Raw genomic sequence first — 15,594 nt, 5'->3', positions numbered from 1 at the left:
TTTTTTTACTTCCTTACTTCCCTTTCCTTCCTCTCTCCTTTTCCTCTCCCCCTCCTCTCTTTTTTTCTCTTTTCCTTCCTTCCTTCCTTTCCTCTTTTCTTTTTTCCTCCTCCTCCTCCTTCTTCTTCTTCTTTCTTCTTCTTCTTTTTAGAAACACCTATCCCTACCTAGAGACATACTGTCATATATGGAGGAGATATGCAGAAAGATTAGTTACAAAATTTATTTGAATTTATAATAATAAAAAGCATTAAAATCGTCCAGTGTAAAAATGTATGCAAAAGTTTTTACATTGTTGCAGATTTTTGTTTTTTGGTTTATTTGTGCTTGTTTTGGTTAAGACCAATAAGTTCCTCTTCAAAGCTTCCTTAGTCTTTCTTGCTCTGTACACAGCCCTTCCTGCTTAATCTGTTAAGGAGCACTTGTTTCTCTTCTTAATCTGTAACTAGCAAACCTCTTACTCTTTTACTCTGTAAACAACCTTTCCCCGTGCCCAGACATGCCTTGTACTTCTTCTGTAAACAACCCTTCCCGCCTTAGCAAAGTACAGCCTCTCCCTTCCCTCCTAATTAGCCATACTCAATTTCAAACAGTAGCCAATAGGGTTAGCTTAGACTGTGCGGTCTGACTCCAGCTAATGGGGAAAGGACACAGAAACAGGAATTGCGTTAAGGGTAAAAAACTCCTACCCTACCCCGCTAGATGTGCTCTTGCAATCAGAAGGAAGCAGGCAGCACCCTTCTGCAGAAGTAAATGTATCCTGCTGAGAAGTTTTCTGTCTAAGTGCTGGTTTTCTTTGTGGCACAAGCACTTGTTTCTAACATCAATGAGGGCAAAGTAATTACTAGTAGATGAGGGTAAGGGCTGAGTGAGGAGCCACTGAAGAAAGGGACTCTGTTCCCACTCTATCTCCACTGGATGTCAATCAACAGACCCCACTGGTCATTTAGTAAAAACAAGCAGGCACACAGAAACTTCAGTATGCTTGTACACCTACGCCAGATACTTTCTGAACAGTAAAGAAATGGTGGTCGAGTGTGGCGGCTCATGCTTGCAATCCCAGCACTTTGGGGGACTGAGGCGGGGGATCACCTGAGGTCAGGAGTTTGAGACCAGCCTGGCCAACATGGTGAAACCCTGTCTCTACTAAAAATACAAAAATCAGCCGGGTGTGGTGGTGCACACCTGTAATCCCAGCTACTACTCCAGAGGCTGAGGCAGGAGATTCGCTTGAATCCCGGAGGTGGATGTTGCAGTGAGCCAAGATGGTGTCACTGCACTCCAGCCTGGGTGACAGAGCCAGACTCCTCTAAAAAAAAAAATAGAAGAAAGAAAGAAAGAGAGAGAGAGAACGAAAAGAAAGAAAGAAAGAGAAAGAACGAAGACAGAAAGAAAGAAAAAGAAAGAAAGAAAGAAGAAAGAAAGAAAGAAAGAAAGAAAGAAAGAAGAAAGAAAGAAAGAAAGAAAGAAAGAAAGAAAGAAAGAAAGAAAGAAAGAAAAGAAAGAAAGAAAGAAAGAAAGAAAGAAAGACAAAGGCAGAGAAATGGGGAAGGAGAAAGCAAAGGATAGAGAGAAGGATACTCTACCAGTCTCTTCCTGTCAGGTTGTGATGGAAACATATGGTGTTTTTCACATGAGAATGTCTGCTTGGTCTGTAAGAACAGAGTTCTAAGGTAAAGTAGCAGGTGTGTTCTTAGTAGACACCTTGTCTGCTGCTGGAACACATACATTCTATCTTTGTCCCCCATTTCCGGCTGTGCAGGTGTGTCTGTTTTACTGATCGCTGCTCATAAAACTGGAATCTGGTCTCTCTCATGAACAAACTCTGTCATTCAATGTAGGCTTCCACTAACTCACTAAGTGATACCTGCCTCCTTCCTTTCAGCTGCAGTCCAGTACCACCCTACCTGCTACCTTCAAATACACAGGATCATTGTCCTCAGGGTTTTTTTGTTGTTTTTTGTTTTGTTTTGTTTGTTTGTTTTTTGACACACAGTCTCGTTCTGTCGCCCAGGCTGGAGTGCAGTGGCGCGATCTCGGCTCACTGCAAGCTCCGCCTCCCAGGTTCACGCCATTCTCCTGCCTCAGCCTTCCGAGTAGCTGGGACTACAGGTGCCTGCCACCATGCCTGGCTAATTTTTTGTATTTTTAATAGAGACGGGGTTTCACCGTGTTAGCCAAGATAGTCTCGATCACCTGACCTCGTGATCCGCCCGCCTCGGCCTCCCAAAGTGCTGGGATTACAGGCATGAGCCACCGCGCCCCGCCCGTCCTCAGTCTTGATTCAAACTTTCCTTGGCCCCAGTGGAGCCTGAAAGCTTCAGCTTCACAAAATTTCCTGTGAGGCTCCCTGTAGGGGGCTCTTAAGCAGGCGCGGGCTTCGGGAAGGATTAAACATTTTTCATGAACCTAAGCCTCTCTTCTGTTGTCTTCCGTCAAACAGACACACATGGAGGCTAGAAAAACTTGATTCTTTGTTTTCATTTTAAACAAGAATTTGACTTAAAAAACAAGACCCCGGAATTGGAGGGAAAACTATTTAGGATTCAGTTTTGTTTCTTTACTTCCTTACTTCCCTTCCCTTCCTCCCTCCTTAGAGGTCCTAAGTCTGTGCCAGACTAGCAAACTAGCAAGCCAGCAAGGAGGTGGTAGAGCTTTGCTAGTGTTTTTATTACCATTCCTACAGCAACAGCAGCAGCAACAACAACTACTGCTTCTAATAGTGGTAATAATGATAGTAATGATGAATAACAATAGTAATTGTAATTGTTGATGTTTAGTTTATATATTTATGATTGACAGTGTTCTATAATTTACTTTTAGTAACTTTTATGGCATGTTACTTTTGGCATAAACCTCTGGACCCCTCCACATTCCACCTTAAGGATGAATTTCACCTATGGACCTATGGCTGCCCACCTGCCAGTGTGGGCCCTCTCTCCACTCCACCCCTAGACCTAAAATCTGGTTGACTTTTTGAGAAGACATAGTAGCCATGGCACTCATATAATCCATTTGATAACTTCCTGGAGTGGTTACATCTGCTGCCCGCCAGTGGTAGCCCACCACACCACATGTTGGTTGACCTGGACTGGGCAAAGAGGAGCATCTCTAGGGAGGCTCAGGTCTGACCTTCTCTCCTCCATCATAGAGAAGGGATCTAAGCATGGACAGAGGAAGCCTTCCTGACCCACTCATACTCACTATTACCTGGCCTGTGGCCACCCCTAAAACAGGGGTTGGGAGGCAGCTCCAGCCACTTCCAAAATCCATCCCAGCCAGTAAGCAAGCCCCAGGAAAGTGGAGTAGAGGCAGGATGCCTGTCCCCTAGCCTTGGGATGCATTGGTCACCTCCAAAAGCCCACAGGGTAGGTGGGGCCTCCAGCCCTCTCTACTGGCACAGGTAAAAACAGCTCAAAAGACCAGCTATTGCATCAATACTGCAGGGTTCACAGCAGGACAGTGATGAACACTGCTCCCCACGGGGTGGAGAAAGAAAGAAAGGATGAACCTTGGCCGGGTGTGGTGGCTTATGCCTGTAATCCCAGCACTTTGGGAGGCCCAGGAGGGTGGATCACCTGAGGTCGGGAGTTTGAGACCAGTCTGGCCAACATGGTGAAACCCCTTTTCTACTAAAAATGAAAAAATTAGCCAGGCATGGTGGTGTGCGCCTATAATCCCAGCTACTCGGGAGGCTGAGGCAGGAGAATCGCTTGAACTGGGGAGGCAGAGATTGCAGTGAGTCAAGATCACACCATTGCACTCCAGTCTGGTTGATAAGAGAGAAACCCTATCCCAAAAAAAAAAAAAAAAAAGTACGAACCTGAGGAGCGCCCTTGAGTGCTGTGGGACAAACGCTCATGGCAATTATTTCAATAAATATATCAGAGTGAGGGAGCTGCTCTGCTATGTAGGAAATCTCTACCCAGGAACAGTTTGTCTCTGAAGCGTTAACACCAGGCTCTGCAAGAACATGCATTATCTAATGGAGTGCCAACAGGACCACACTTTTTTTTTTTGGTGCAGTTCTCATGAGCAAACAGAAAGGCTTGACCCTTTATCATGTACATGGTTCCTTGGGTCTAGTGGGTAGACTTAGATTTAACAGTAGGGCCAAAATTTATGACTGTTTTTTCTCCATGGTCAGTAACTGCCCTGCAAGTGTAGAGAAAAAAAAAAAGGTCTACTCTGCCATGGGTGGGGCAGGAACTGGTGGTTTGAACCATGAAGTGCACTTGTGAATCATGTGGCCTTGGGGTAGCTGGTAGAAACGTAGGACACAAACAGCCTTTTTCTCTTGGTTTGGGGTGTCAGGAGATGGGGTCTCAGTGCTTCAGTCATTTCAGGGTATGTGTTGGGGCCTCTAGGGCTCAGGGATGGGATGTTGCTGACTAACCGTGCAATACCAAGTACCCAGCATCTAAGGGGTATAGATTGTGTGTTGAGAGGAGAGTTGTAGAAAGTGTTTGGAAACAGCCATGCTCCTGCTGTTGTTGAAGTGACAAAGAAGTGGCTGTCTTCTGGGTTGAGGAGGAATGTCCAAAGACCTGGGGACCCAGTATCATTGGAGGACTTCCATTCAAGTTCTATACTTTTTTGCAATTGCTAAACTTCAGAAAACAGAGGAGATAAAATTTTTTATAGCTCGTCTGGCCTTAGAGGTCCACAACCTCTCCTCAAAGACCCAAACTGCCCCATACTTGACCCTCATCTATTACCATATACAAAAATCAACTCAAGATGGATCAAAGACTTAAATCTAAGACCAGAAACCATAAAAATTCTAGAAGATAACATCAGAAAAGCTCTTTTGGAAATTGGTTTAGGCAAATAATTTATGGCTGATACTCCAAAAGCAAATGCAACAAGAACAAAAATAAGCAAATGGAACCTAATTAAACTAAAAACCAACCTTCTGAATAGCAAAAGAAATAATCAGCAGTCAACAGACAACAAACAAAGTTGAAGAAAATATTTGCAAACTATACATCTGACAAAGAACTATATCCAGAATCTATAAGGAAGCCCCAAAAATTAGCAAGAAAAAAAAACATCAAAAAGTGGATTAATAGATAATTCTCAAAAGAAGATATACAAACAGCCAACAAACATATAAAAAAAAGCTAAGCATTACTAATTATCAGGGAAATGCAAATTAAAACCACAATGAGATATCATTTTAGTCCTGCAAGAATGGCCATAATTAAAAAATAAAAAATAAATAAAAATAAATTTTGGCATGGATGTGATGAAGAGGGAACACTTTTACACTACTGGTGGGAACATAAACTGGTACAACCACTACGGAAAACAGTATGAAAATTTCTTAAAGATCTAAAAATAGAACTACCATTTGATCCAGCAATCCCCCTATGGATACCTATCCAAAATAAAATAAGTCATTATATGAAAAAGACACATGTACACAAAGTATGAAAAACTTTTGCTTGTTATAGTATTAGTAAAAAAAGTGTTTTGGAAGGAACTAAAAAATGTTCAATCATTTATTAACTGAATGTCTATTTAATCTTATTAATATACTGCATACATGACAAGCAAAACATCAAAACCAGATAGTTCAAAAAATTTGATAAAATAATAGATAATAATTTTAGCATTTTCTTGTCTCACCTCAAGCAGATATTGAACCCATTCTCATTGATTCATGCTCCTTACTTTAAACATGATGATTACATGCTAGAAAAAACTAGATTTTCTGGATTATCATTTTAGTATTTTTTCAATGAGGCTTTTGAGGGAATCAGTACTGGGCCTGGACAGGAAGAAATCATGGTTCCCATGAATAAAGGTAAACAATAAAATGGATTTAATTTTTCTGTATCTTTGGACATTTATCTCAACTATCTGGGCTAAACAACTGACGGTTTTCTTATATATACCAAAAATAGGCATTTTGTATAGCAAAAGGCCAGTTTCACTGCAGGGAGCCTTGGGAAAAGAGAAACAGAGAGAGGGAGGATCCTGGGGGCTGAAAGATGAGGGTAGTAATCTGGTCTTCTCTGAAAAGAGTGCCCCCAAAACACAGCACCTTTAAACAATAAATTATTAATATCTCACAATTTGTTGGAACCGGAATAGGGGCACAGCTTGGTTGGGTGTCTCTGACTCAGGGTCTTTCATGAGGCTGAAGCTGAACTGAGGGAGAATTTGTTTTCAAGCTCTCTCACGTGGCTGTTGGCAGAATTCAGTGTAGACTGAGAGCCTATTTTTCTTTGTCTATTGGCCTTGTCACGCCTTCAGTTCTCTGCCACATGGACCCATACACATAGCAACTCATAGCATCAACATTGGAGCTTGCTTCTGCAATGTGAGGAATACAACAGAGAGACCCAGAGAGATACAGAGACAGGAACAGAGATTGAGGGAGCAAGCACAAGACAGAGTGAGTAGAAGGGAAATTACAACATTTTCATATGTAATTCTGGGAGTCATGATAGACTGATGGTCTATTTTCTCCCAAATTTATATCTTGAAATTGTAACCCTTAATGTAATGATATTAGGAAGTAGGAGATAATTAGGTCCTGAGGATGAAGTCCTCATGAATAAGATTACTGGCTTTATAAAAGGAATCTCAGAGAGATTTCTCTTGTTCTCTCTACCAGGTGAGGATACAACCTGAAGTTTGCAGTCAGCAATTCAGAAGAGCTCTCACCAAAGGCTGACAATACTGGCATCCTGATATTCAACTTCCAGACTCTGCAACTATAAGAAATAAAATTTCATTGCTTATCAGCCATACAGTCTATGGTTCCTTGCTATGGCAGCCTGAAGTTTGAGGTGTTATCCTAACATTTTTGTTATATTCTGTTGGTCACAAGTGAGTCACTAACGTCTTCATGCTGGGAGATTTTATGCAGCTGCTCACTTTATATATCAAGGTGAGGCACATGGGTCTAATTCTAAATATGAGAAAACACTGGAAGGGTTAATGTTAGAAAATGACAATATTTGAATTGCATTTAATTTCAACGTCTCATGGCACAAAATTAAAAATAAGGCACAGAGAGAAAATGACTCTCCCAAGATCACACTGCTGGACCCCAGGCCTGTTTAAATTATATATCATGCCACCTCCCATCCCTTATGGTAATTTTTGCATCTTTAAGTTTGCGCATTATCTACTTGTGATGCCATACCATGGGTTTTATAAGTTTTACCTCATATAAACCTGATGAGTTTCCCAGGAAGAAGATTCTAGCATTGTTACCATTATGCATGTTGGGTGACAGAGAAGGTCCTGAAACACACACTGACTTGTCTAAGATCGCAGAAATAGTAAGACAAGATGCTCTGACCCACGTCTGTCTCAAACCTGGGTCCTCGACCACATCCAGCTCTTCTCAGGAAGCTGAGAAAGGGACTAGGGGCTGGGTTCTCATAACTGTGAACAGGTGAGGAGTTTACATGGGAAAGGAGGGTGAGCAGTCAGGAGCCCAGCAGGGCCTGTGGGTCGGTCTTGTTGAAGGAAGGAGCCCAGGTGATGGAATCTTGAAGTGACCTCACTTCCTTAGTTACAGACTCCAAGAGAATTTAGAACTCTGGTAAACTGGGACCCTCATTTTAGAGATATCCCTGTGTTTAGTAAGAAGACTCTGAAGACAGCAAGATGTTTTCCTGCTGTGGATTTCTGAGGCTCTCACCTCAGGGAGGCTTGAACTGACAGCATTTTCTTATGACGTAGACATTGGCTCATTCGTCATCTCTGGCTCTTCTGGAAAGGGGCACCCACAGGTAACAGAAGGCCATGCAGGGCAGGCCCATCCAGGTCAGGCCCCACCTTTGATATCATCTGGGCAGCCCTACACCTCTCCTCAGCACCATGTCTTGTGAGAAAGAAAGAGATAATGGGTCCTTTTCTGACAGGAGCAGGTTTCCAGCTGTTGAGAAGCTAACACATCTGTCAAGTTTATACCCCAGGTTATGCCTGGCAGGATAGAAAGTTGAGTGCTGGGGACCACCTTTATCTGTTCAGATGTTTATTTAAAAACGTCAAGCTGTCATCTCATTTTCTCCCTGGTAGGAGGTCAATGCAAATGTTCCTTTGTGCCTGATCTGGGGGGCAGAATTTCTAATGGGAGTGTCCCCTGTGGGGAAAGCCAGGCATGCTATTGACACCTTTTGGCCAGGCTTCCAGGCACTCTCTTTGCTGAGCTCCATGCAGGAGATCCATGAGGAGCTGTTTGATGAGTCCAGCTACTTTATCTCATTGGACAAACAGCAGATGCATCATGGCAACAACCATGGGCAGAGCTGGTCTAGGGTGAAAGTGGGCACAGTGGGGTCTCCAAAGAGACCCAAAAGACCAGAGAAGGCCCAAGATCCAGACCCAAATATGAGGACTCCCTGGAAAATGTTTTAGAGCTTTCTCAATTAAGTGTCCCACAATCCCTTCCCAAAGGAATCTGGCCTCCATTAGTCCATAATAGCAACTTAGGTGCACAGTCACCAGTCATATACTTGTAAGAATATCAAAGAAAACACTTTTGTGTTGTTTTAACTTTACACTAGGCCACAAGTATCTTTGCAGGTTGCTACTATGTTTGTTGTTTTAACTACCCACCCCAGATACCTCCTGCAGCAGGCAGCTTCAATGCCTTCTCTGCCAGAACTTTTCTAAGATTTAAAAATGTACACTCTTACTAGAGAAGGGTTTTATCCAAATAGTGGAGGTTACACAGAAAGGGTCTTATGTTACTCTATGCATTAGTCATCTCACAGAACTCATCCCTATAGCCCCATCAGGGCAGGACCTGTGCCCTCATATGTCTTCATAATATTTCATAAGGGAGAGCCTTTTTCTCAGTAATTTAGCCTTTTAATCCTGATGGAGCCTGACGTAATAAATTCTATTTCCATTTTACTCATGCTTCAAGGAACATCTTATGTGTGTCCTAATAGGCCATGACAGTTTGCTCTGGCTTCCATAATACAGTAACACAGGCTGAAGTGCTTTAACAACAAAAATTGAGTTTCTCATAGTTCTGGAAGCTAGAAATCCAACCTGAAGCTGGTGGCTAGGTGTTTTCTCTGAGGCCTGTCCTTGGCTTGCAGCTGATCATCTTCTATCTCTATGTCCACAGGATCTTCTCTCGTGCTTTCTGTGCCCTGACTGCCTCTTCCAATGAGGGCCCCAGTCATGTTGAATTAGGATGTGTCCCAATGAATTCACTTAACCTTACATTTGCAGAGACTATATGTTCAAATATAGTCACATTCTGAGGCACTAGGTGTTAAAACATGAAAGTATAAATTTTGGGAAGGGAACACAATTTAGCTCATAACATGTACTAATCCCTGGTAGATGAGTCTCCCAGGAAAGAAATGACTCAGTGAAAGAATAGGCATGTGTAAAGTGTGAATAGCTAAGCCGGTTTGTGTTCCAGAAGGGCTGTGACAGGTACACTGCTAACAGGAGTTTCTGAATGTATCTGCCATTTTGGATCCAGACTCCCTGGGATGTTAACCTTCTTTGAATTATTTGATATGCTGGTATCAATGTGGCAAAGAAAATTATGTTTCTATTTCCACTTTTCCAACTGGTATGTTTGAGTTACCTTTCAGTTGTTTTATACTTATTTGGCTTTTCTGTTCACTGAGTTATCTCTTCAGATCCTTGGCCCTCTGATGGGCTTTCACCAACCCTGGAGTTTCTAGCATGGACGATTTTGCCAGGTATGGGGTTGCTGTAGCTGTTTCTCTCCCTTTGAGGTTACAAAACCCAGTTATGTTGCTTTAAGTCCAAAGGGTTGTGCTAGGGTTTCTTTCCCTGTGCCCTGTCTTTAAAACAGAGAGAAAATGTGGCTTCCCCATGCCCTTCCCCTTTATGTCAGGAACAGACTGAGCCTCAGGTAGCTTAGAAGAAATTTCATGCAACCCTCACCATGAAAGATTTTCATTTTGACCCATGTGTTTTGGAGCAGCCATTTGACATCACAAAGCCTGTGTTTTCTCATTTCTACATTGAGAATGATTTTTGGGAACTCTCTGGGATAGTGCTCTTCATAAAGGTTATTAATACAGGTGAGTGCTGTTGTTCTACAGCTGATACGGTCTGATGAAGATGCCTTGAAGTTATTAATGGAGTAATTATTCTTTACCTCCACATCAAATTTGACATTGGAAGACTAAATATTCTTCACCATGAACATCTATATCCTCCACATGCACAAGTCTCCAAAGGATGGGGACCTCCTGGTCTGAGCCACACATTCTAGTCCTCTGGTGTTTCATGGTTTCGTCACTAACTGTATGTTCCTTCTTGTCCCCGCCCCCACCCCCACAACACACACACAAGTAGAAAATGAGTCTATCCTGAACCTAGAGATTTGAATGAAGCCAACCCCCCAGCCACGCACAAGGGAGAAGCTGATGCAGTCCCTGGCAGCAGACTTCCGGGGCCAAACTATCTTCTTCTTTACCATTTTCCTGAACTTTTACCAGGACTTCACCACCACTCCACAGTTCCCAGACCAGCTGTTCAGTAGGCAAGCTTCTGTTTTCTCCAAGGCACAGTGGAGACTCTGCCAGCTACTGTGTTTCAGAATAACAGTGCATCTCTATGAGCCTCAGTTTCCATCTCTGAAAAGAATTGTACCATGAACCTCATATGGTTTTTGTGAGGAATGAATGACATAGAACATGAAAAGTGGATCCCTAGTGCCTGGCTTGGTGGAAAGGTTGCTGGGCATGCTCTGGTTGTTCATATTTATATATTTTTTTCTGTTCTTTCACCCAAGAAGCTTTTTCTCATGTCTCAATGACTCATGTCCCTCTATAATTGGAAAATCATAGAGAAGACAAACCTGTTCTTACATTTGTAAAGGACAATTGAGCTTCATTTTAGCTGGATTTTGTCCTTGACCCAGAGAGAATGGATATCCCTGGGTGCTGAGAAAGTCACAGTCAGATATATCTAAAGAGGTGAGAGTTAGGGCTTATGTATTCATCATGTATATATTAAGCACTTTTTCAGACACTTGGCATAATTCAACGAAGAAAGCAGATGACAGTTCCTGGGCCTCAATTTATTTTATGGAGTCAGACACTCACAGTAGACTTCACGAGCAGGTCATTTTGACAGAATGTGAGAAATGATGCCCTTATGCCCTCCTGTAGCTATGGATGCACATCTCAGCTTCTGATCAGAAAGACACACCACAGGACCAAGTATAACGTTTAAATATACGAATAAATTTTTTTCAAAGTAACATCCATTCATGATAAAAACTCTCAACAAATTAGGTATAGAATAAATTCACCTAAACCAACATGTATTACAAATAAACAGCTAATAATATATTAAATGAGACAAAGTTGCAAGCTTTTTCTATGAGACCTGGAGCACAACAAGAATGCCCACTTTCCTCAGTCTTATTCAATACAATACTCTATATCCAAGCCAGAGAAATTAGAGAACAAAATCAAAGGCATACAGATTGGAAAGGAAGTTAACTTGTCACTCTTTGCAGACCACATAATTTTATATAGAAAACCTTTAAAACTCCACTAAAAAACTGTTAGATCTAATGTAGATATGTAGTAAACTTGCAAGAGATAAAATCAACATACAAAAGTCAATAAGGTTTTTATACACTAACAGGAAACTATGTAAAAGTATTTGAAAAAGAAATCAAGAAAACAATTCCATCTATAATACACACAAAAAGTACACTCAGAAATAAATTGAATCAAAAAGGTAAAATCTCTACATTAAAAGCTAAAAAAAAAAGCTTTAAAAATTGAGGTCTAAAATTAAATAAAAACAAATAGAAAGATGTCCCTTATTCATGAATTTCTAGAATTAATATTGTTTTAATGTCTATATTACACAAGATAATCTACAGATTTAATATAATTCTTATCAAAATATCAGTGACATACTTTACAGACATAAGATAAAAATTCTATAATTTATATGATACAAAAAAGGCCCTGAAGAATCAGGGCAATATCAGCTAAAAAAAAAAAATGTGCAAACATTACGTTACTTGACAATGAAACATGGTACAAAGCTATAGTAACCAAAACAGTATGGTATGGGCATAAAAACAGACACATAGGTTAATGGAGCAAAATAAAAAGCTCAGAAATTCATGCATTTACTGCTAATTGATTTTAGATGAAGGTAACAAAAATACACAATAAAGAATGACAGTCTCTTCAATAAATGGTGTTGGGAAAACTGGGTATTCACACAGAGAACAATAAAATAACACCTTCATTTTACACCATATATAAAAATTAACTCATAATTTATTAAAAACTTAAATGTAAGAGCTGACACTCTGAAACTGCTACAAAAAAAAAAATAGGGTGGAAGTCCCATGACATTGGTCTGAGCAACGAGATTTTGAATTTAACCTCAAAATTCCAGGGAACAAAACTAAAAATAAACAAATAAGATTACTTCTAACTAGGTCAGGCACAGTTGCTCACACTTGTAATCTCAGCACCTTGGGAGGAGGAGACAGGTGGATCACCTGAGTTCAGGAGTTTGAGACCAGCCTGGCCAACATGGCAAAACCCTGTCTCTACTAAAAAAATACAAAAATTAACCAGGCATGGTGGCACATGCCTGTAATCCCAGCTACTGGGGAGGCTAAGGCAGGAGAATCGCTTGAACCTGGGAGGCGGAGGTTGCAGTGAGCCAAGATCACGCCACTGCACTCTAGTCTGGGCAATAGAGTGAGACTCCATCTCAATAAATAAATAAATAAATAAATAAATAAATAAAATAGAGTGATAAAGACATACAAATATAAAAAATACTAAAGAACAATTAGCATAGGTAATTGTACAGAAGTACTAAAAGTATGATAGAAAAGAAATGTATTTAAAAATATTCACTTCTGAGTTAAGTTTGTAGATGTAGACACTTGACAAAGAGTTGCTCATACATTACACAAACAAAAAAGCTGGAGAAACTTCAAATGAATGAATGGCTTGTTCTGAGCCATGTGGACACCCGAATTCACAGGGAAGACAACAAACCCAACATCAGGGGATGCAGAAGCCTGCAGGTAATGGGGGCCCCAGGCTTTTATGTGCACCCAAAAGACCATGTACACTGGCAAAATTAAACCAGAACTTTTGAAGTAGTACCTGGTGCCTGTGTGTAGGTGGGTGAAGGAGAAGGTGAAACCCTGGAGTCTACAGACATAAGGTTTACACCTTTGTTAGAGTGTTTCTAGCAACCCTACAAGGCCTGTCAGGGAAGATGAGGTAGAATCCTGAGAATGCTTCCCCAACAATGCTGATGGGGAGGGACCACTATCCCACCCACTGCTACAACTCTGGAGACATAGCTCTCCCATCTCTCCTATAGAATACAAGACCCAATGTGCAGTGTAAGAGCATCCAAACATGAGCCAGAGGGAACCGTGAAAAAACTCACAGCAGCTGATGGTGGAGAAACAAGGCCAACGTCCACATCTCTGCACAGATGCATCTCCCATAAAGAAACTGAAGCCTAGCCAGGCGCAGGGCTTATGCCTATAATTCTAGCACTCTGAGAGGCCGAGGCAGGCAGATTAATTGAGCCCAGGAGTTCAAGACCAGCAATATGGTGAAACCTTGTCTCTACAAAAAATGCCAAAAATAACTGGGCATGGTGGCACATGCCTGTAGTCTCAGCTACTTGGGGGGCTGAGGCAGCAGGATCGCTTGAGCCCAGAAGGTCGAGACTGCAGTAAGCCGAGATTGCGCCACTGCACTCTAGCCTGGGTGACAAAGTGAGACCCTGTCTCAAAACAACAACAACAACAAATAAACTAAACCGTTAATTTACAGGGCACTGTTGCAGACCCACTTCCACTGGGAGTTAGAAACATGGACTAGGAGCCTCTCTACTACTGGGGGAGAAACGGAAATGTGCTCGTGTCCCTGCATTGCATCTACAGAAGGGCAGGAAAATCTTTAAACGTCAGTAACCACACACCCCAGTTGACAGTGCTGTCTGAGGCTTCCTCAGAACATCAGAGAGATCCTCACTCCCTCACCCCCTGCCACCAAGTTAAAAACATGGAGTTGGCCAGGCACAGTGGCTCACGCCTGTAATCCCAGCACTCTGGGAGGCCGAGGCAGGTGAATCACCTAAGGTCAGGAGTTCAAGACCAGCCTGGCCAACATGGTGACTCCCCGTCTCTACTAAAAATACAAAAAGTAGCCAGGCGTGGTGGTGGGTGCCTGTAATCCCAGTTACTCAGGAGGCTGAGGCAGGAGAATCACTTGAACCTGGGAGGGGGAGGTTGCAGTGAGGCAAGATTGTGCCATTGCACTTCAGGCTGGATGACAAGAGCAAGACTCCATCTCAAAAAAAAAAAAAAAAGGAGTAAAAATAACAGTAAAATACAGCTGTGCACGAGACCATCTCTGATAAAAGGCACGAAGGGAAGGCACAGCAAACCTGGGAGGTATTGGCAAAGTATCCTGAAAAGGATTTGAATTCCCTGGTGCTCAGAAGGTTATTACTGCCATAACAAATTTCAATCCCAGTCTACCTCTCATCTACATGACCACAAACCCCTACTCTAAGGCCTATCTGAGGGAAAACTGCTCATCAATAACCTAAAAACTATTTACCCCCAATATACTGCTTTATACAACATATACTACTGCTTTTAATAAAAATTACAAGCCAAGCCATACTATTTTGTTTCAATGTGAGATCTTTATTTGTGTGAGAAGCAAATTAAAAATTGTAAAACAGAAGAAAACAAGCCATCAGGTAAAGGGGTCAGAAGAAATTAGGCATCACAATACCTAGGCATGTTGAAAATATGTTTAAATTTTTAAGCAAATGGGGAAAAGGAGATATCAAAATAATCAGAAAACTAAACAAGCAAATTTGGAAAAGAGTCAAATAGAAATGGAATAATTTAAAATCATATTAATATACAATGTATGAGTTAAATATTAAATTAGACTGAGTTGATGACGAGAGGATTAGTGAACTGGATTAGTGAATTGGACTATTGAACAGAATGAATATAGCCAAATACAGTAAGAGAAACAAAATAATAGCAATATGAATGTAATTATACATATATAAGTAACAGAATAAGAAGGAACAAAGCACAATTATTTTACTTAAGTCCATACAAATAATAAATCACACTAATAAAATAATTATTTTCAAATTTCTAAAATTAAAAACCAGATATAAACTCATAAATGCAGAAGTGTGTTGTGTCTAAAAGAGAGCAATAAAGAAAGATATTTAACAAAATAACAGTCAAACTGCATAACACCAAATAGAATGAAGACAATTAAAAGCCATGAGAAGGAGAGATAACCTACAAGGTGAGAGTAAAATCTCCACAGCCCGTATAGACCCAGAAAACTGAGAAATAAATATGAACAGTTCTGAAAAAAAGTATTGTTCAACCTATAATTGGATACATAGCTAGCATATTTTTAATAAATAAGGGTAAACTAAATTATCTGGAAAAGTAAAAAAAAAAAAAAAAAAGAGAGAGAGAGAGAGAAAGGGAGAGAGAGAAAGAAAGCTCCTATTTACCAACAGGAGCTTCTTGAGTGTACACTTCAAGATAGAAAAGTTGTCTTATAGAAA

General features: G+C 41.0%; 2 long non-coding RNA genes across 3 annotated transcripts in view; one reads left to right on the top strand and one right to left on the bottom strand.

Moving 5' to 3' along the window:
• Positions 1-74: 74 nt before the first annotated feature.
• Positions 75-7,486, bottom strand: LOC129050748 (uncharacterized). The gene is made up of 3 exons (XR_008514490.2): positions 7,181-7,486; positions 6,636-6,725; positions 75-402 (listed from the first exon to the last, which is right to left on the bottom strand). It is a non-coding gene; the product is annotated as an uncharacterized LOC129050748 (long non-coding RNA).
• Positions 7,487-7,569: 83 nt separating this feature from the next.
• LOC129050751 (uncharacterized) overlaps positions 7,570-15,594 on the top strand; it is a 32,905-nt gene continuing 24,880 nt past the window's right edge. The window contains exon 1 of one of the 2 annotated variants that reach the window (XR_008514496.1): positions 7,570-7,754. This is a non-coding gene — a long non-coding RNA (uncharacterized LOC129050751). The remainder of the gene's footprint in view (positions 7,755-15,594) is intronic. The other variant, XR_008514497.1, reaches the window with a different exon arrangement.

The sequence above is a fragment of the Pongo abelii genome, chromosome 18 (genome assembly GCF_028885655.2).
Source record: "Pongo abelii isolate AG06213 chromosome 18, NHGRI_mPonAbe1-v2.0_pri, whole genome shotgun sequence".
NCBI classification, from domain to species: Eukaryota; Metazoa; Chordata; class Mammalia; order Primates; family Hominidae; genus Pongo; species Pongo abelii.
This window is presented reverse-complemented; position numbering and strand designations above follow the sequence as displayed.